This window comes from Ranitomeya imitator, chromosome 4 (genome assembly GCF_032444005.1).
Source record: "Ranitomeya imitator isolate aRanImi1 chromosome 4, aRanImi1.pri, whole genome shotgun sequence".
Taxonomy (NCBI): domain Eukaryota; kingdom Metazoa; phylum Chordata; class Amphibia; order Anura; family Dendrobatidae; genus Ranitomeya; species Ranitomeya imitator.
The window spans coordinates 222,095,437-222,114,803 of record NC_091285.1 but is presented as its reverse complement, the minus strand read 5'-3'; positions in this window follow the sequence as shown (position 1 = coordinate 222,114,803).

Genomic DNA, 19,367 nt, shown 5'->3' with positions numbered 1-19,367 from the left:
AGTGTGATTTTACTGTACACCGCACTGAATTACCGGCTTTTCTCTCTAACAGCGCTGCGTATTTCTCGCAAGTCACACTGCTTGTCCGTGTGTAATCCGTATTTTTCACGCTTCCATAGACTTTCATTGGCGTATTTCTTGCGCAGTACGGTGACAAACGCAGCATGCTGCGATTTTGTACGGCCGTAGAAAGCCGTATAATACTGATCAGTAAAATACGGCAAATAGGAGCAGGGGCATAGAGAATAATTGTGCCGTATTTTTTGCGAGTTTTACGGACGTAGATTCTGCGCTCTTACGTCCGTAAAACTCGCATGTGTGACGGCGGCCTTAATATGGATCCCAGGGCCTGAAGGAGAGTTTCCTCTCCTTCAGACCCTGGGATCCATGAGGATACATTCCGATACTTGATGTCCCATTGACTTGTATTGGTATCGGATATCGGTATCGGCGATATCCGATATTTTTCGGGTATCGGCCGATACTATCCGATACCGATACTTTCAAGTATCGGACGGTATCGCTCAACACTAGTTAGGACGCCTGACCTGGTGAGTAGAGAAGTGCATTGTATAACCTCCTTTTTCTCATCTGTGTACGTAATCTATTTCACACAAAGTGAAGGGAAGATTGCGGTCATACACAGCATATCTATGCTCACCTGGACATGTGTCAGAAATAGTGAATTCATGAGGCTGTTATTTGTGCATCATGAATTCATTATTTCTGACACCTGACTTGATGAGTATAGATCTGTTTTGTATGACAGCCATTGCCTCTTCAGTCTGTGTCCAATGGATACTGCATAGCAGAACAAAATCGGGACGCAATGACGTCAACAACCTTACCACTAAAACAACATGGCTGCCGTCACACTAGCAGTATGTGGTCAGTATTTTATATCAGTATTTGTAAGCCAAAACAAGGAGTGGAACAATTAGAGGAAAATTATAATATTAACATAACTAGCACCTCAGCCTTTATCACCCACTCCTGGTTTTGGATTACAAATACTGATAATAAATACAGACCAAATACTGCTAGTGTGAGGACAACCTCGGTTTGTAGAGGAAATACATATGAGTAGTGTTGAGCGATACCTTCCGATATCGGAAAGTATCGGTATCGGATAGGATCGGCCGATATTCAAAAAATATCGGATATCGCCGATACCGATCCCCGATCCCAATGCAAGTCAATGGGACCAAAATATCGGAATTATAATAAACCCTTTCTTTCCTTTTAGGTTCATTCTACATGAAGGAAAACAACTAAGAATAATGCAGGATGTATTTGGGGAGGTGACGGAGACATTAAAGTCATAGAGGTTTAGCCCAATCAAATAGAATAGCATGTTTTTTTGTTTTTTTTTAAAGACGTTCGGAGTGACAAAGATATTGACTATGTAAATATTTTTTTTATTTTGTCAGATATTGATGTTTCACTATTCCACGACCTTCCCCTTCTTTTTTTTTTACTTTTCCCACACTTTCATCTTCATCATCATCAGCATCTTTGACATCAACTTCTTCTTCACCTTATTCATCTTCTTCTTCATCCTTTACCTTTTTTTTTTTTTTTTTATTACATTCTTCATATTCATTTTATTCAACTATTATTATTCTTCCTATTCTACATATTCATTTTATTCAACTGTATTATTCTTCCTATTCTACTTCTTCATCATATTCTCATTTGTGACAGGCATTCCCGCAGTTGTTATCTATAAAAGTTGGAAGATTACACCTTCCGTTCTGCCAGTCACAAAAGTTACATTTGTCCGCGTTCAGTTTGGCCTGCAGCATCAGGCTTTATCCAGGGGCACCACGAGGAGGAACGGACTCACCCCCATACACTGCTTAGTCTTCTTCTGCATATAATTGAGATAATATCTTTTGCTCTGATATTAAGTGTTATGCTTAATGTTCTTCTGCTCTTTGTTCTGCAGCCTCTTGTTCTTCTGCTTCTCGGTCTTCCATGTCGTCGTCTCCAGTGTCGTCATCTCCGCCGTCGTCGTCTCCGCCGTCGTCGTCTCCGCCGTCGTCGTCTCCGCCGTCGTCGTCGTTGTCATCCGGGTGGTCTTCCGGGTTGTCGTCGTCGTCGTCGTCATCGGGGTGGTCTTCCGGGTCGTCGACTTTAGGGTCTTCAACTTGGAAATGTAGCAGAAGGTACAAGAAGGCTGAGAAAATGCCAAGAACCTGATGATGGAACTGGAACTCGGATGGCTACCCGAAGGTTCAAGAGCCTATGGAACTACCGAGGACCAGCTGACGTTACTGGAACCCGGTTACTAAGCAGGAGGTACCCGTGCTAAAAAGCACTACCAAGGACCGCCTGACGTTGGCGGAACTCGGATACCCAGAAGGAGGCACCTAAGCCAAAGGCTCTGCCCGGAACCAGCTTACGGTACTGGAACCAGGATGGGGAGCAGAAGGTACAAGAGCAAAAGACACTGCCGAGAACCAGCTGACGGTACTGGAACCCGGATGGGTAGCCGAAGGTCCAAGAGCCAATGGAACTACCGAGGACCAGCTAACGTTACTGGAACCCGGTTACTAAGCAGGAGGTACCCGTGCCTGAAAGCACTACCAACGACCACCTGACGTTGGTGGAACTTGGATACCCAGAAGGAGGCACCTAAGCCAAAGGCTCTGCCCGGAACCAGCTGACGGTACTGGAACCAGGATGGGGAGCAGAAGGTACAAGAGCAAAAGACACTGCCGAGAACCAGCTGACGGTGCTGGAACCAGGTGGTGGACCCGAAGGCCCACAGGAGAGGAGAGAACAGCTAGGCCGCGAGGCAGCCGCAGTTACCGAACCCCAACAGTCCTACAGGGGGAGCTGGGCCTACTGGCACTACAGAACCAGCCTTGACTACCAGTTCACGCAGCCCACATAGGAAGCTCCTAAACTGGAGGCACCCTGGAGTTGGCTAACCCGACCGCACCACGACGGGGCAAGCATAGGCGTCTCAGTGAGCTTGACACTACCCGGAAACAACTGACGGTGCTGGAACCAGGTTTGGCACAAGGGAGTACCTGTGACAAAAACACTGCCGAGAACCAGCTGGCGGTGCTGGAACCCAGATGCGTTGCCCCAGTGTGCAAGAGCCAATGGCACGACCGAGGACCAGCTGACGGTGCTGGAACCCGGTTACTAAGCTGTAGGTGCCCGCGCTTAAAAGCACTACCAAGGACCGCCTGACGTTGGCGGAACTCGGATACCCAGGAGGAGGCACCTAAGCCAAAGGCTCGGCCCGGAACCAGCTGACGGTGCTGGAACCAGGTGGTGGACCCCAAGGCCCACAGGAGAGGAGAGAACAGCTAGGCCGCGAGGCAGCCGCAGTTACCGAACCCCAACAGTCCTACAGGGGGAGCAGGGCCTACTGGCACTACAGAACCAGCCTTGACTACCAGTTCACGCAGCCCACATAGGAAGCTCCTAAACTGGAGGCACCCTGGAGTTGGCTAACCCGACCGCACCACGAAGGGGCAAGCATAGGCGTCTCAGTGAGCTTGACACTACCCGGAAACAGCTGACGGTGCTGGAACCAGGTTTGGCACGAGGGAGTACCTGTGACAAAAACACTGCCGAGAACCAGCTGGCGGTGCTGGAACCCAGATGCGTTGCCCCAGTGTGCAAGAGCCAATGGCACGACCGAGGACCAGCTGACGGTGCTGGAACCCGGTTACTAAGCTGTAGGTGCCCGCGCTTAAAAGCACTACCAAGGACCGCCTGACGTTGGCGGAACTCGGATACCCAGGAGGAGGCACCTAAGCCAAAGGCTCGGCCCGGAACCAGCTGACGGTGCTGGAACCAGGTGGTGGACCCGAAGGCCCACAGGAGAGGAGAGAACAGCTAGACCGCGAGGCAGCCGCAGTTACCGAACCCCAACAGTCCTACAGGGGGAGCTGGGCCTACTGGCACTACAGAACCAGCCTTGACTACCAGTTCACGCAGCCCACATAGGAAGCTCCTAAACTGGAGGCACCCTGGAGTTGGCTAACCTGACCGCACTACGACGGGGCAAGCATAGGCGTCTCAGTGAGCTTGACACTACCCGGAAACAGCTGACGGTGCTGAAACCAGGTTTGGCACGAGGGAGTACCTGTGACAAAAACACTGCCGAGAACCAGCTGGCGGTGCTGGAACCCAGATGTGTTGCCCCAGTGTGCAAGAGCCAATGGCACGACCGAGGACCAGCTGACGGTGCTGGAACCCGGTTACTAAGCTGTAGGTGCCCGCGCTTAAAAGCACTACCAAGGACCGCCTGACGTTGGCGGAACTCGGATACCCAGGAGGAGGCACCTAAGCCAAAGGCTCGGCCCGGAACCAGCTGACGGTGCTGGAACCAGGTGGTGGACCCCAAGGCCCACAGGAGAGGAGAGAACAGCTAGGCCGCGAGGCAGCCGCAGTTACCAAACCCCAACAGTCCTACAGGGGGAGCTGGGCCTACTGGCACTACAGAACCAGCCTTGACTACCAGTTCACGCAGCCCACATAGGAAGCTCCTAAACTGGAGGCACCCTGGAGTTGGCTAACCCGACCGCAACACGACGGGGCAAGCATAGGTGTCTCAGTGAGCTTGACACAACCCGGAAACAGCTGACGGTGCTGAAACCAGGCTTGGCACGAGGGAGTACCTGTGACAAAAACACTGCCGAGAACCAGCTTGCGGTGCTGGAACCCAGATGCGTTGCCCCAGTGTGCAAGAGCCAATGGCACGACCGAGGACCAGCTGACGGTGCTGGAACCCGGTTACTAAGCTGTAGGTGCCCGCGCTTAAAAGCACTACCAAGGACCGCCTGACGTTGGCGGAACTCGGATACCCAGGAGGAGGCACCTAAGCCAAAGGCTCGGCCCGGAACCAGCTGACGGTGCTGGAACCAGGTGGTGGACCCCAAGGCCCACGGTAGAGGAGAGAACAGCTAGGCCGCGAGGCAGCCGCAGTTACCGAACCCCAACAGTCCTACAGGGGGAGCTGGGCCTACTGGCACTACAGAACCAGCCTTGACTACCAGTTCACGCAGCCCACATAGGAAGCTCCTAAACTGGAGGCACCCTGGAGTTGGCTAACCCGACCGCACCACGACGGGGCAAGCATAGGCGTCTCAGTGAGCTTGACACTACCCAGAAACAGCTGACAGTGCTGAAACCAGGTTTGGCACGAGGGAGTACCTGTGACAAAAACACTGCCGAGAACCAGCTGGCGGTGCTGGAACCCAGATGTGTTGCCCCAGTGTGCAAGAGCCAATGGCACGACCGAGGACCAGCTGACGGTGCTGGAACCCGGTTACTAAGCTGTAGGTGCCCGTGCTTAAAAGCACTACCAAGGACCGCCTGACGTTGGCGGAACTCGGATACCCAGGAGGAGGCACCTAAGCCAAAGGCTCGGCCCGGAACCAGCTGACGGTGCTGGAACCAGGTGGTGGACCCCAAGGCCCACGGTAGAGGAGAGAACAGCTAGGCCGCGAGGCAGCCGCAGTTACCGAACCCCAACAGTCCTACAGGGGGAGCTGGGCCTACTGGCACTACAGAACCAGCCTTGACTACCAGTTCACGCAGCCCACATAGGAAGCTCCTAAACTGGAGGCACCCTGGAGTTGGCTAACCCGACCGCACCACGACGGGGCAAGCATAGGCGTCTCAGTGAGCTTGACACTACCCAGAAACAGCTGACGGTGCTGAAACCAGGTTTGGCACGAGGGAGTACCTGTGACAAAAACACTGCCGAGAACCAGCTGGCGGTGCTGGAACCCAGATGTGTTGCCCCAGTGTGCAAGAGCCAATGGCACGACCGAGGACCAGCTGACGGTGCTGGAACCCGGTTACTAAGCTGTAGGTGCCCGCGCTTAAAAGCACTACCAAGGACCGCCTGACGTTGGCGGAACTCGGATACCCAGGAGGAGGCACCTAAGCCAAAGGCTCGGCCCGGAACCAGCTGACGGTGCTGGAACCAGGTGGTGGACCCCAAGGCCCACGGTAGAGGAGAGAACAGCTAGGCCGCGAGGCAGCCGCAGTTACCGAACCCCAACAGTCCTACAGGGGGAGCTGGGCCTACTGGCACTACAGAACCAGCCTTGACTACCAGTTCACGCAGCCCACATAGGAAGCTCCTAAACTGGAGGCACCCTGGAGTTGGCTAACCCGACCGCACCACGACGGGGCAAGCATAGGCGTCTCAGTGAGATTGACACTACCCGGAAACAGCTGATGGTGCTGGAACCAGGTTTGGCACGAGGGAGTACCTGTGACAAAAACACTGCCGAGAACCAGCTGGCGGTGCTGGAACCCGGATGCGTTGCCTATCAAAGATTGTCTTCCTACAGCCCCAACTAGCGGTGTTGGAGCAAAGGGTAAGCAGGGGGAGCAGAGTGTAGGCCGAAGCCTGCACTGGAGTCAGCTTTGTGTCTGCGTTGCGTTTGCAGGACACATTGCCGGCTACACAGTGGGGGAACAGCAGGCGGTGCTGAACCCCACTAACACATTGGCTGGTGTTTTTCTCTGTGCAGCTAGCACTTTCGGACAAAAACTAGCGGTGTTATAGCCCAGGGGCAGCAGGAGGAGGAGAGGAGCAGAGTGTAGGCCGAAGCCTAGTTGAACCAATTTCAAAGGTAACCTTTAACCCCCCCTCAGGTGTTACAAAGTACAAGAGCCACACCTTGTGCAGCATTAATGCTGCACAAGTAAAAGGTTGCTCTATTAATTTTTCTACTTGCACACGCTGAATGCAACACGTACACAACTTAGCCCATTCTACAGTCAAACTGTAGTTGAGGCGTGACTTGTATTTTTAAGGAGACGCAGCATAGGTGTCCCAAATAACGCCTTTGTGCTTGGCGCAGCTTCCTGAGCGTTGTTTTTTGCTGTACAGGAGTCTGCGCTCTTGTGTTATCCCTTGGCAATGCCCTGTTAGCGCTGCCCGTCTTATGACCTCATTTCATGTTGGCCGCTGCGGTTAATATTTTCGACGCTCACACACGTCCTTACACCTGCTTCAGACTGGGCGGCCTCTGCTGATCCCTTTTCGCATGCCGCGGCCATGAGGCCGCACAGTCTGAAGAAGGCGGAAGGAGATGAGTGACGACAGGCGAACATATGCACTGCTCGTGCCCATAAACCACACCCTCGCTGACAAAATAAATAAGACAACGAGGGGCGTTGTTTCACGCAGGGCGATGCACAGGCGCAGCCAGCTAACCATGATGTCAAAAGACGGGAAGCGCTACCAAGGGGGGTGCTGCGTATCATTAGAAAGGAAAGTCACACCTCAGGGACAGTGGAATGGTCTCAATGAGACACATTTTGTACGTGTTGAGTTCCACGTGGGCAAGGAGAAAAAGTCAGCCACCTTGCACAAATGCAGCAGTACTGCTGTACAAGGTGGCTATTATACATAGAAACACCTGGGGGTGGGGGGCAAGCTCCCTTCAATTTTAGTTCATGTGCCTGCATGGCGTTTGCAGGTCACGTTGCAAGCTACACAGCAGGGGAACAGCTGGCGGTGCTGAACCCCACTAACACATTGGCTGGTGTTTTTCTCTGTGCAGCTAGCAATTCCGGGCAAAAACTAGCGGTGTTAGAGCCCAGGGTCAGCAGGAGGAGGAGATGAGCAGAGTGTAGGCCGAAGCCTCCACTGGTGGCAGCTTTTGGTTGGTTGTGCCAGCGTGGCTTGTGCTGGACACGATGCCGGCTACACAGCAGGGGAACAGCTGGCGGTGCTGAACCCCACTAACACATTGGCTGGTGTTTTTCTCTGTGCAGCTAGCACTTCAGGGCAAAAACTAGCGGTGTTAGAGCCCAGGGTCAGCAGGAGAAGGAGAGGAGCAAAGTGTAGGCCGAAGCCTAGTTGAACCAATTTCAAAGGTAACCTTTAACCCCCCTCAGGTGTTGCAAGGTACAAGAGCCACACCTTGTGCAGCATTAATGCTGCACAAGTAAAAGGTTGCTCTCTTCATTTTGCTCCTTGCACACGCTGAATAAAACACGTACACTATTTAGCCCATTATACTGTCAAACAGTAGTGGAGGCGTGACTTTTCTTTTAAAGAAGACACAGCACAGGTGTCAAAATTTACACCTAGGTGCTGGGCGCAGACTCCTTACTGTTGTTATTTGCAGTACAGGAGAGTGCGCTCTTGTGTTATCCCTTGGCAATACCCTGTTAGTGCAGGCCGTCTTATGACCTCATTTCATGTTGGCCGGTGCGGTTAACGATGGCCATAAATCCCAGACCCACAGTGCCTTTCCATAAAGTAGCACTGCGGTGCTGGGATTCGTGGCCTTGTGCAGTAAATATGTTCGCCGCTCACACATGTCCTTACACCTGCTTCAGACTGGGCGGCCTCAGCTGATCCCTTATTGCCTGCCACGGCCATGAGGCCGCACAGTCTGAAGAAGGCGGAAGGAGAAGAGTTAAGACAGGCGAACATATGCACTGCTCGTGCCCATCAATCACACCCTCGCAGTCAAAATATATGAGACAACGAGGGGCGTTGTGTCGGGCAGGGCGGACGCACAGGCACAGCCAGCCAACCAATGATGTCTGAAGACGGGCAGCGCTAACAATGGGGGTGCTGCGTGTCATTAAAAAGGAAAGTCACACCTCAGGGACATTGTAATGGTCTCTAATGAGACACATTTTGTACGTGTTGAGTTCCACGTGGGCAAGGAGAAAAAGTCAGCCACCTTGTACAAATGCAGCAGTACTGCTGTACAAGGTGGCTGTTATAAATAGAAACACCTGGGGGTGGGGGGCAGGCTCACTTCAATTTCAGTTCATGTGCCTGCGTGGCGTTTGCAGGTCACGTTGCCGGCTGCACAGCAGGGGAACAGCTGGCGGTGCTGAACCCCACTAACACATTGGCTGGTGTTTTTCTCTGTGCAGCTAGCAATTCCGGGCAAAAACTAGCGTTGTTAGAGCCCAGGGTCAGCAGGAGGAGGAGAGGAGCAGAGTGTAGGCCGAAGCCAGCACTGGTGGCAGCTTTTGGTCAGTTGTGCCAGCGTGGCTTGTGCTGGACACGATGCAGGCTACACAGCAGGGGAACAGCTGGCGGTGCTGAACCCCACAAACACATTGGCTGTTTTTTTTCTCTGTGCAGCTCGCATTTCCGGGCAAAAACTAGCGGTGTTTGAGCCCAGGGGCAGCAGGAGGAGGAGAGGAGCAGAGTGTAGGCCGAAGCCTGCACTGGTGGCAGCTTTTGGTCAGTTGTGCCAGCGTGGCTTGTGCTGGACACGATGCCGGCTACACAGCAGGGGAACAGCTGGCGGTGCTGAACCCCACTAACACATTGGCGGGTGTTTTTCTCTGTGCACCTAGCACTTCCAGGCTACAACTGGCGGTGTTATAGCCCAGGGTCAGCAGGAGGAGGAGAGGAGCAGAGTGTAGGCCGAAGCCTAGTTGAACCAATTTCAAAGGTAACCTTTAACCCCCCCTCAGGTGTTGCAAGGTACAAGAGCCACACCTTGTGCAGCATTAATGCTGCACAAGTAAAAGGTTGCTCTCTTAATTTTTCTCCTTGCACACGCTGAATAAAACACGTACACTATTTAGCCGATTCTACTGTAAAACAGTAGTGGAGGCGTGACTTTTCTTTTTAAAGAAAAGCAGCACAGGTGTTGAAAATAACACCTTGGTGCATGGGCGCAGCTTCCTGAGCGTTGTTATTTGCTGTACAGGAGTCTGCTCTCTTGTTATCCCTTGGCCATGCGCTGTGAGCGCTTCCTGTCTTCTGACCTCATTTCATGTCGGCCGTTGCGGTTAGCGATGGACATGAATCCCAGACCCACAGTGTGTTTTCAAAAAATCACACTGCAAGGCTGGGATTCGTGGCCTTGTGCAGTAAATATGTTTGCCGCTCACACATGTCCTTACACCTGCTTCAGACTGGGCGGCCTCATCTGATCCCTTATCGCATGCCGCGGCCATGAGGCCACCCAGTCTGAAGAAGGCGGAAGGAGATGAGTGAACACAGGCAAACATATGCACTGCACATGCCCATCAATCACACCCTCGCTGTCCAAAAAAATAAGACACCGAGGGGCGTTGTTTCGAGCAGGGCAGACGCACAGGCGCAGCCAGCTAACCAATGATGTCAAAAGACGGGCAGCGCTAACAAGGGTGGTGCTGCGTATCATTAGAAAGGAAAGTCACACCTCAGGGACAGTGGAATGGTCTCAATGAGACACATTTAGTACGTGTTAAATTAAACGTGGGCAAGGAGAAAAAGTCAGCCACCTTGTACAAATGCAGCAGTACTGCTGTACAAGGTGGCTGTTATACATAGAAACACCTGGGGGTGGGGGGCAGGCTTCCTTCAATTTCAGTTCATGTGCCTGCGTGGCGTTTGCAGGACACGTTGCCAGCTACACAGCAGAGGAACAGCTGGCGTTGCTGAACCCCACTGACACATTGACTGGTGTTTTTCTCTGTGCAGCTCGCATGTCCGGGCAAAAACTGGCGGTGTTAGAGCCCAGGGTCAGCAGGAGGAGGAGAGGAGCAAAGTGTAGGCCGAAGCCTGCACTGGTGGCAGCTTTTGGTCAGTTGTGCCAGCGTGGCTTGTGCTGGACACGATGCCGGCTACACAGCAGGGGAACAGCTGGCGGTGCTGAACCCTACTAACACATTGGCTGTTGTTTTTCTCTGTGAAGCTCGCATTTCCGGGCAAAAACTAGCGGTGTTAGAGCCCAGGGTCAGCTGGAGGAGGAGAGGAGCAAAGTGTAGGCCGAAGCCTGCACTGGTGGCAGCTTTTGGTCGGTTGTGCCAGCGTGGCTTGTGCTGGACACGATGCCGGCTACACAGCAGGGGAACAGCTGGCGGTGCTGAACCCCACTAACACATTGGCTGTTGTTTTTCTCTGTGAAGCTCGCATTTCCGGGCAAAAACTAGCGGTGTTAGAGCCCAGGGTCAGCAGGAGGAGGAGAGGAGCAAAGTGTAGGCCGAAGCCTGCACTGGTGGCAGCTTTTGGTCGGTTGTGCCAGCGTGGCTTGTGCTGGACACGATGCCGGCTACACAGCAGGGGAACAGCTGGCGGTGCTGAACCCCACTAACACATTGGCTGGTGTTTTTCTCTGTGAAGCTCGCATTTCCGGGCAAAAACTAGCGGTGTTAGAGCCCAGGGTCAGCAGGAGGAGGAGAGGAGCAGAGTGTAGGCCGAAGCCTAGTTGAACCAATTTCAAAGGTAACCTTTAACCCCCCCTCAGGTGTTGCAAGGTACAAGAGCCACACCTTGTGCAGCATTAATGCTGCACAAGTAAAAGGTTGCTCTATTTAGTTTGCTCCTTGCACACGCTGAATAAAACACGTACACTATTTAGCCCATTATACTGTCTAACAGTAGTGGAGGCGTGACTTGTCTTTTTAAGGAGACGCAGCACAGGTGTCAAAATTTACACCTAGGTGCTGGGCGCAGATTCCTGAGCGTTGTTATTAGCTGTACAGGAGTCTGCGCTATTGTGATCCCTTGGCCATGCGCTGTGAGCGCTTCCTGTCTTCTGACCTCATTTCATGTCGGCCGTTGCGGTTAGCGATGGATATGAATCCCAGGCCCGCAGTGTGTTTTCAAAAAATCACACTGCGTGGCTGGGATTCGTGGCCTTGTGCAGTAAATATGTTTGCCGCTCACACATGTCCTTACACCTGCTTCAGACTGGGCGGCCTCAGCTGATCCCTTATCGCCTACCACGGCCAGGAGGCCGCACAGTCTGAAGAAGGCGGAAGGAGAAGAGTTAAGACAGGCGAACATATGCACTGCACATGCCCATCAATCACACCCTCGCAGCCAAAATATATGAAACGAGGGGGGTTGTGTCGGGCAGGGCGGACGCACAGGCACAGGCAGCCAACCAATGATGTCAGAAGACGGGCAGCGCTACCAAGGGGGGTGGTGCGTGTCATTAAAAAGGAAAGTCACACCTCAAGGACATTGTAATGGTCTGTAATGAGACACATATTTTACGTGTTTAATTCTACGTGGGCAAGGATAAAAAATCAGCCACCTTGTACAAATGCAGCAGTACTGCTGTACTAGGTAGCTGTTATACATAGAAACACCTGGGGGGGTGGGGCCAGGTTCCCTTTAATTTCAGTTCATGTGCCTGCGTGGCGTTTGCAGGTCACGTTGCCGGCTACACAGCAGGGGAACAGCTGGCGTTGCTGAACCCCACTAACACATTGGCTGGTGTTTTTCTCTGTGCAGCTAGCACTTCCGGGCAAAAACTAGCGGTGTTTAAGCCCAGGGTCAGCAGGAGGAGGAGAGGAGCAGAGTGTAGGCCGAAGCCTGCACTGGTGGCAGCTTTTGTTCTGTTGTGCCAGCGTGGCTTGTGCTGGACAAGTTGTCGACTACACAGCAGGGGAACAGCTGGCGGTGCTGAACCCCACTGACACATCACCTAGTGTTTTTTCTTTGTAGACAACACTTCCAGGTGGCAACTGACAGTGTTGAAACCCAGGGAATCAAAGAGGAGCAGAGTGTAGGCTGAAGACTGCAGTGGAGCAAGTTGAAAGGGAACCTTTAACCCCCCCCAGGCATTTGTTGCTGAAAGAGCCATCTTGTACAGCAGTAATACTGCACATGGAAAATGGTGGCTCTGAAAATTATGCTCCTTGCAAACGCTGAAGTACACACTCATATAATGTGTCCCCTCACACTGTCAAACCGTCCCAGAAGTGGGACTTTCCTTTGTAATGTGACACAGCAAAGCCGTCATTCCAACCCCCTTGGTGCCGTGCGCCACCTCCTCAACGTTGTTTGGTTCTGTCACGGAGCCCGCGCTGTAATGTTATCCCTTGGCCATGCACAGTTAGCGGTGCCCGTCTTCTGACATCATGTAAGTGTCAGGCTGGCAGTGCCTGTGCGTCCAAGCTGCCCGAGATCCAACCTTGCAGTGTCATCTAATGTAGTCCCACTGCGGGCCAGTGATCCATGGGCATGCGCAGTGCATATCATCGCCTCTCACTCACCTACTTCCTGCTTCTTCAGACTGTGCGGCATCACGGCCGTGGCATGATATTAGGGATCAGCTGACGCCGCCTAGTCTGAAGAAGTGTGAAGAAGGGGAGTGAGAGGCTAGTATATGCACTGCGCATGGCCATGGATACCAGGCCCACTGTGGGATCACATTAGACGACACTGCGAGGTGGGATTTCGGGCAGCGTTGACGCACAGGCGCAGCCAGGACGACAACAAATGATGTCAGAGGACGGGCAGCGCAAACTGTGCATGGCCAAGGGATAACATAACAGCGCAGGGTCCATGACGGAATCAAACAACGCTAAGGAGCCAGCGCACGGTGGCAAGGGGGTAGCAATGACGGCTGTGCTGCGTCACATTACAAAGGAAAGTCCCACCTCCGGGACGGTTGGACGGTGTGAGGGGACACATTACATGAGTGTGTAGTTCAGCGTTTGCAAGGAGCATAATTTCAAGAGCGACCTTTCCCTTGTGCAGTATTAGTGCTGCACATGGTGGCTCTTTCAGTAACAAACGCCTAGGGGGGGGGGACAGGTCCCCTTACATTTTAGTCGTGCCAGCGTGGCAGTCGCATGACACGTTGCCGGATACACAGCTGGGGATCAGCTGACGTTACTGAACCCCAATAACAGAGGAGCGACTGTTGACTGTGCAGACAGCACTTCCAGGCACCAACTGGCGGTGTTAGAGCCCAGGGACAGCAGGAGGAGCAGATTGGGGGTATTGCCGCACACACAGCTGGGGATCAGCTGACGTTACTGAACCCCAATAACAGAGGAGCGACTGTTGACTGTGCAGACAGCACTTCCAGGCACCAACTGGCGGTGTTAGAGCCCAGGGACACCAGGAGGAGCAGATTGGAGGTATTGCCGCACACACAACTGGGGATCAGCTGACGTTACTGAACCCCAATAACAGAGGAGCGACTGTTAACTGTGCACACAGCACTTCCAGGCACCAACTGGCGGTGTTAGAGCCCAGGGACAGCAGGAGGAGCAGATTGGAGGTATTGCCGCACACACAGCTGGGGATCAGCTGACGTTACTGAACCCCAATAACAGAGGAGCGACTGTTAACTGTGCACACAGCACTTCCAGGCACCAACTGGCGGTGTTAGAGCCCAGGGTCAGCAGGAGGAGCAGAGGAACAGAGTGTAGGCCGAAGCCTGATTGGAGCAAGTTGAAAGGGAACCTTTAAACCCCCCCAAGACGTTTGTAGCTGAAAGAGCCATCTTGTGCAGCACTAAGGATGCAAAAGGAAAAGGTTGCTCTTTTAATTATTCTCCTTGCAAACACTGAAGTAAACACTAAAAATGTGTCCCCTTATACCGTTCAACCGTCCCGGAGGTGCGAATTTCCTTCGTAATGGGACACAGCACAGCTGTCATTCCTATCCCCTTGGTGCCGTGCGCTGCCTCCTCAGCATTGTTTTAAGCTGTCACGGAGCCTGCGCTGTTCTGTTAGCCCTTGGCCATGCCCAATTAGCGCTGCCTGTCTTCTGACATAATTTGGTGTCAGGCTGTCAGTGCCTGTGCGTCCACGCTGCTCCAGATCCCACCTCGCAGTCTCGTCTAACGTAATCCCACTGCGGGCCTTGGATCCATGGGCATGCACAGTGCATATACTCGACTCTCACTCCCCTCCTTCCCTCTTCTTCAGACTGTGCGGTGTCACGGCCGTGGCATGCTATTAGGGATCAGCTGACGGCGCACAGTCTAAAGAAGGCGGAGGGAAATGAGTGAGAGCCCGAGGGGAAGATATGCACTGCGCATGCCCATGGATCCCAGGCCCGCAGTGTGACTCAATCAGAAGACACTGCGAGGCGGGATCTCGGGCAGCGCGGCCGCACAGGCGCAGCCAGCCTGACACCAAATTATGTCAGAAGACAGGCAGCGCAAATAGGGCATGCCCAAGGGATAACAGAACAGCGCAGGCTCCGTGACAGCTTAAAACAACGCTGAGGAGGCAGCGCATGGCACCAAGGGGGTAGGAATGACGGCTGTGCTGCGTCACATTACGAAGGAAAGTCCCAGCTCCGGGACGGTATAACGGTATCAGTGAACACATTTTATAAGTGTTAAGTTCTGCGTGTGCAAGGAGCTAAACCAAAAGAGCTACCTTTTCCTTGTGCAGCATTACTGCTGCACAAGATGGCTCTTTCAGTAACAAACGACGGGGGGGGGGGACAGGTTCCCTTACATTTAGGTTGTTGTGCCAGCGTGGCGGTCGCAGGACACATTGCCGGCTACACAGCTGGGGATCAGCTGACGTTACTGAAACCCAATAACACTGGGTCATATGTTTTTACTGTGCAGCCTGCACTTCTGAGCCGCAACTGGCAGTGTTGGAGCCCAGGAATAGCAGTTCAGGTGGTAGAAAGATGAACACAGCAGGAGACCTGGATGACACCCAATTACTTAATCAGGCAGAGGAGTGGCAAATTCCTGCGAGATCCAGGCCTGGTTCATTTTCAGGAAAGTAAGCCGGTCAACGTTATCGGAGGACAGTCGCATGCGACGGTCTGTTAGTACACCACCTGCGGCACTAAAGACACGTTCCGATAAGACACTAGCCGCAGGGCAAGCCAGCACCTCCAATGCATACTGGCTTAGCTCTGGCCATGTATCCAGCTTAGAGACCCAAAACTTGAACGGGGAAGAGCCATCTGGGAGTACAGTAAGAGGGCAAGACATGTAGTCTGTCACCATCTGACGGAACCGTTGCCTCCTGCTGACTGGAGCCGCCGGTGATGGTGTAGACATTTGGGGCGGGCACACAAAAGTGTGCCAGAGTTGTGCCATACTGGGCTTGCCTTGGGCAGAGGCACTGCTTCTGCTCCCTCTTTGGGCAGAGCCTCCCCCACTGCCTCGACGCACTGAGCTGCTTTGTAAAGCACTAGCAGCACTCCTCTCAGTTGGACAGGAGAAGATGATGGAATTCACCAGTGTGTCGTGGTACTCCCGCAATTTACGCTCCCGGGTCAACACTGGGATGAGGTTTTGGACGTTGTCCCGGTAGCGAGGATCGAGGAGGGTGAACACCCAATAATCAGGCATGTTGAGAATGTTGTCGATGCGGCGGTCGTTTCTCAGGCACTGCAGCATGAAATCCACCATGTGCTGCAGAGTGCAAACTGGCCCAGAAACGCTGTCCCCTGCTTGAGACATGATCTCTGCCCGCTCGTCATCACCCCACCCTCGCTGTACACACTGACCACTGGACAATTGTGTCGCTCCCTCCTCTGGACGGAGCTCTTCCTCCTCCATTGACTCCTCCTCATCCTCCTCACAAATTGGCCCCTGCGTAACCCTTTGTGAGGAACCACGTGGCGCTGACTCTCCAGAAGCTGATGGAAAAGGTGACTCCTCATCCTCCACCTCTTCCACAACATCATCCCTTAACCCTTGCAAAGTTTGCTGAAGCAGGCAGATAAAGGGGACAGTCATGCTGACTAGTGCATCATCTGCACTTGCCATCCGCGTGGAATAATCAAAAGGACGCAAAACCTGGCAGACGTCCTTCATAGTGGCCCACTCTGTGGTTGTGAAGTCTGATCGGCGCTGACTGCGACTTCTTTGCGCCTGATGCAGCTGGTACTCCATAACTGCTTGCTGCTGCTCACACAACCGCTCCAACATATGTAACGTGGAATTCCACCGGGTAGGTAGGTCACATATGATGCGGTGTTCCGGAAGGCGGAATCGGCGCTGCAGGGCAGCAATGCGGGATCTGGCCAAGCTGGAACGCCGCAAGTGAGCACACTCTAGGCGGACCTTGTGCAGCAGGGCATCAAGATCCGGATAGTCCCTCAGAAAACTCTGCACAACCAAATTGAGCACATGTGCCAGACATGGGATGTGAGTGAGGTTGCCAAGGGCCAAAGCTGCCACCAGATTTCGGCCATTGTCACACACTACCATGCCTGGCTGGAGATTCGCTGGCAGTAACCACACATCGCTCTCCTGCTTGATGGCATTCCAGAGCTCCTGCGCTGTGTGGCTTCGATTCCCCAATGAAACAAGTTTCAAGACGGCCTGCTGACGTTTGGCCACGGCTGTGCTCATGTCGGTCATAGGTAAACGTTCACGGGTCCATGTGGAGGTGGACTGTGACGGCTCCTGCAGAGTTGATTCTGAGGAACTTGTGTAAGAGGAGGAGTCAATGCGTACAGACTGGATTCCTGCAATCCTTGGAGTGGGCAGGACACGTCCTGCGCCACTCGCACGATCTGTACCTGGCTCAACAACATTAACCCAATGGGCAGTGAGGGAAACGTATCGCCCCTGTCCATGCTGACTGGTCCACGCATCGGTGGTGAGGTGGACCTTGCTACTGACGGCATTCAGTAGCGCATGTTTTATGTTTCCCTCAACATGCCTGTGCAGGGCAGGGACAGCTTGCCTGCTGAAGTAAAAGCGGCTGGGCACATTGTACTGTGGGACTGCCAATGCCATCAAGTCATGGAAGCTGTCAGTCTCCACCAGCCTGAACGAGAGTATTTCCAGGGACAACAGTTTGGCAATGCCTGCATTCAGAGCCTGTGCTCGGGGGTGGTTGGCCGAGAATGCCCGCCTTTTCTCCCATGCCTGTACTACCGATGGCTGTAGAGTAGACTGGGAGTGTGAGGATGACTGGGAAGGTGGTGCTGTGGGTGGAATTACACAAGGTCTCTGGACAACAGTGCCAGAGGTTCTTCCATGGCGATCCTGGGAGGAAGCCAAACCAGCTGTGCGTGAGCTGGAGGAAGAGGCAACACGAGCTGAAGAGGTGGTAGCTGCCGCTGTTGGTTGGCCTACATCTTCAGTCTGTTTCTGTAACTCCACCGCGTGCCTGGTCCGCACATGTTTCCACATATTTGTGGTATTGAGGTTGCTGACATTTTTCCCTCTTTTTACTTTCTGATGACACAGCTTGCATTTGACAAAACAAATGTCATCTGCAACTGTGTCAAAAAAGGACCAGGCACTGCAAGTCTTGGGAGCGCCCTTTTTGGCTTTGGAAAGAGACAGGCTCCTAACGGGTGCCAAAGTGGAGGCTACAGGCTCCGCAGTCTTCCCCCTCCCTCTCCCTCTTTGGCCCGTAAGGGGAATCTCTTCCTCAGAGCTGCTCCCACCACCTTCCTGTTCCTCACGCCGCGATGGGTCAACGACCTCATCATCTCCACTACCCTCTGCCACCAACTGCTCCTCCTGGGTAGTCTCGGCAGCACAGTACGCACCAGAAAGCGTCACCTGAGTTTCATCATCAGATGCGTACTGCGCTGTGGTCACTGGAGGCACTGGCCCACCCGCCTCTTCAGAGTCAGAGAGACAAAGCTGTTGGGCATCACTGCACACTGCCTCTTCTTCCATTTCTCCAATGCTGCTTGGCTGGCCCCCTGTTTCCAAGCCAAGAGATTCAGAGAACAGAAGTAGAGACGGCTCCTGTCCTGGGCTCTCTGACTGCCTGGCCAATTTGGCAGGTGGTGAAGAGACAGATGGCTGCTCTCCAGTGGTCTGTGCCTGAGAGGATGTGGCACTAACTGAAGTCGATGCCGAGGCGTTAGCTGCCATCCACCCGACAACAGCTTCAATTTGGTCTTCACGCAGCAGCGGTGCACGGCGCTCTCCAACAAAGCTGCGCATGAAGGACTGTTCCCTGCTGAAACTGAGTGACAACGAGTCACCGGCACCCGCAGCAGGCACAGAATCACCACGTCCTCTCCCTGCTCCTCTCCCTGCTCCGCGCCCACGCCCACGTGCCTTACTCCCTGCCCTCTTCATCTTGGTTGACAGATAAAGTTAAGCAGAAAAGTACTAAGGCCTTAGTGTGCTTATTCCTGAAATGCTCCTCCTAACAGGTGTAAGAAACACTAATGTTGTAAAGTGTGGACTAAACTTTATTATTTTTCAAATGTGGCCTACACAAGTGTTAAGTTGTGTTTGGTGAACTTTACTTTTTTTTTTTTTGCAGATCGGGCTACAGAGCTAGTTTAAATCACACGGAGACCGTGCAGACAGCCGTAAACGGCGCTGCAAGGCCCAAAAAACCTCCTCTAGGTTATCCTATTTAGTGTTTTTCCACTATTTAGCTGGAGACGGGTGGAAAGACACTAATAGGGAATTTTTTTTTTAATTTTAAACAGGCTGCACTATTTGAAAAAAAGGAAATTTTTTTTCAAGGTATGAGGCAGTAACGCACCCTGAGCTGAATCCAACCGGCTATGGCTGCACACAGACTACAGGGCGAGCTGCGCTCACACAGAGACCGTGCAGACAGCCGTAAACGGCGCTGCAAGGCCCAATAAACACCCTCTAGGTTATCCTATGTAGTGTTTTTCCACAATTTAGCTGGAGACGGGTGGAAAAACACTAATAGGAAATTTTTTTAAAAAATTTTAAACTGGCTGCACTATTTGA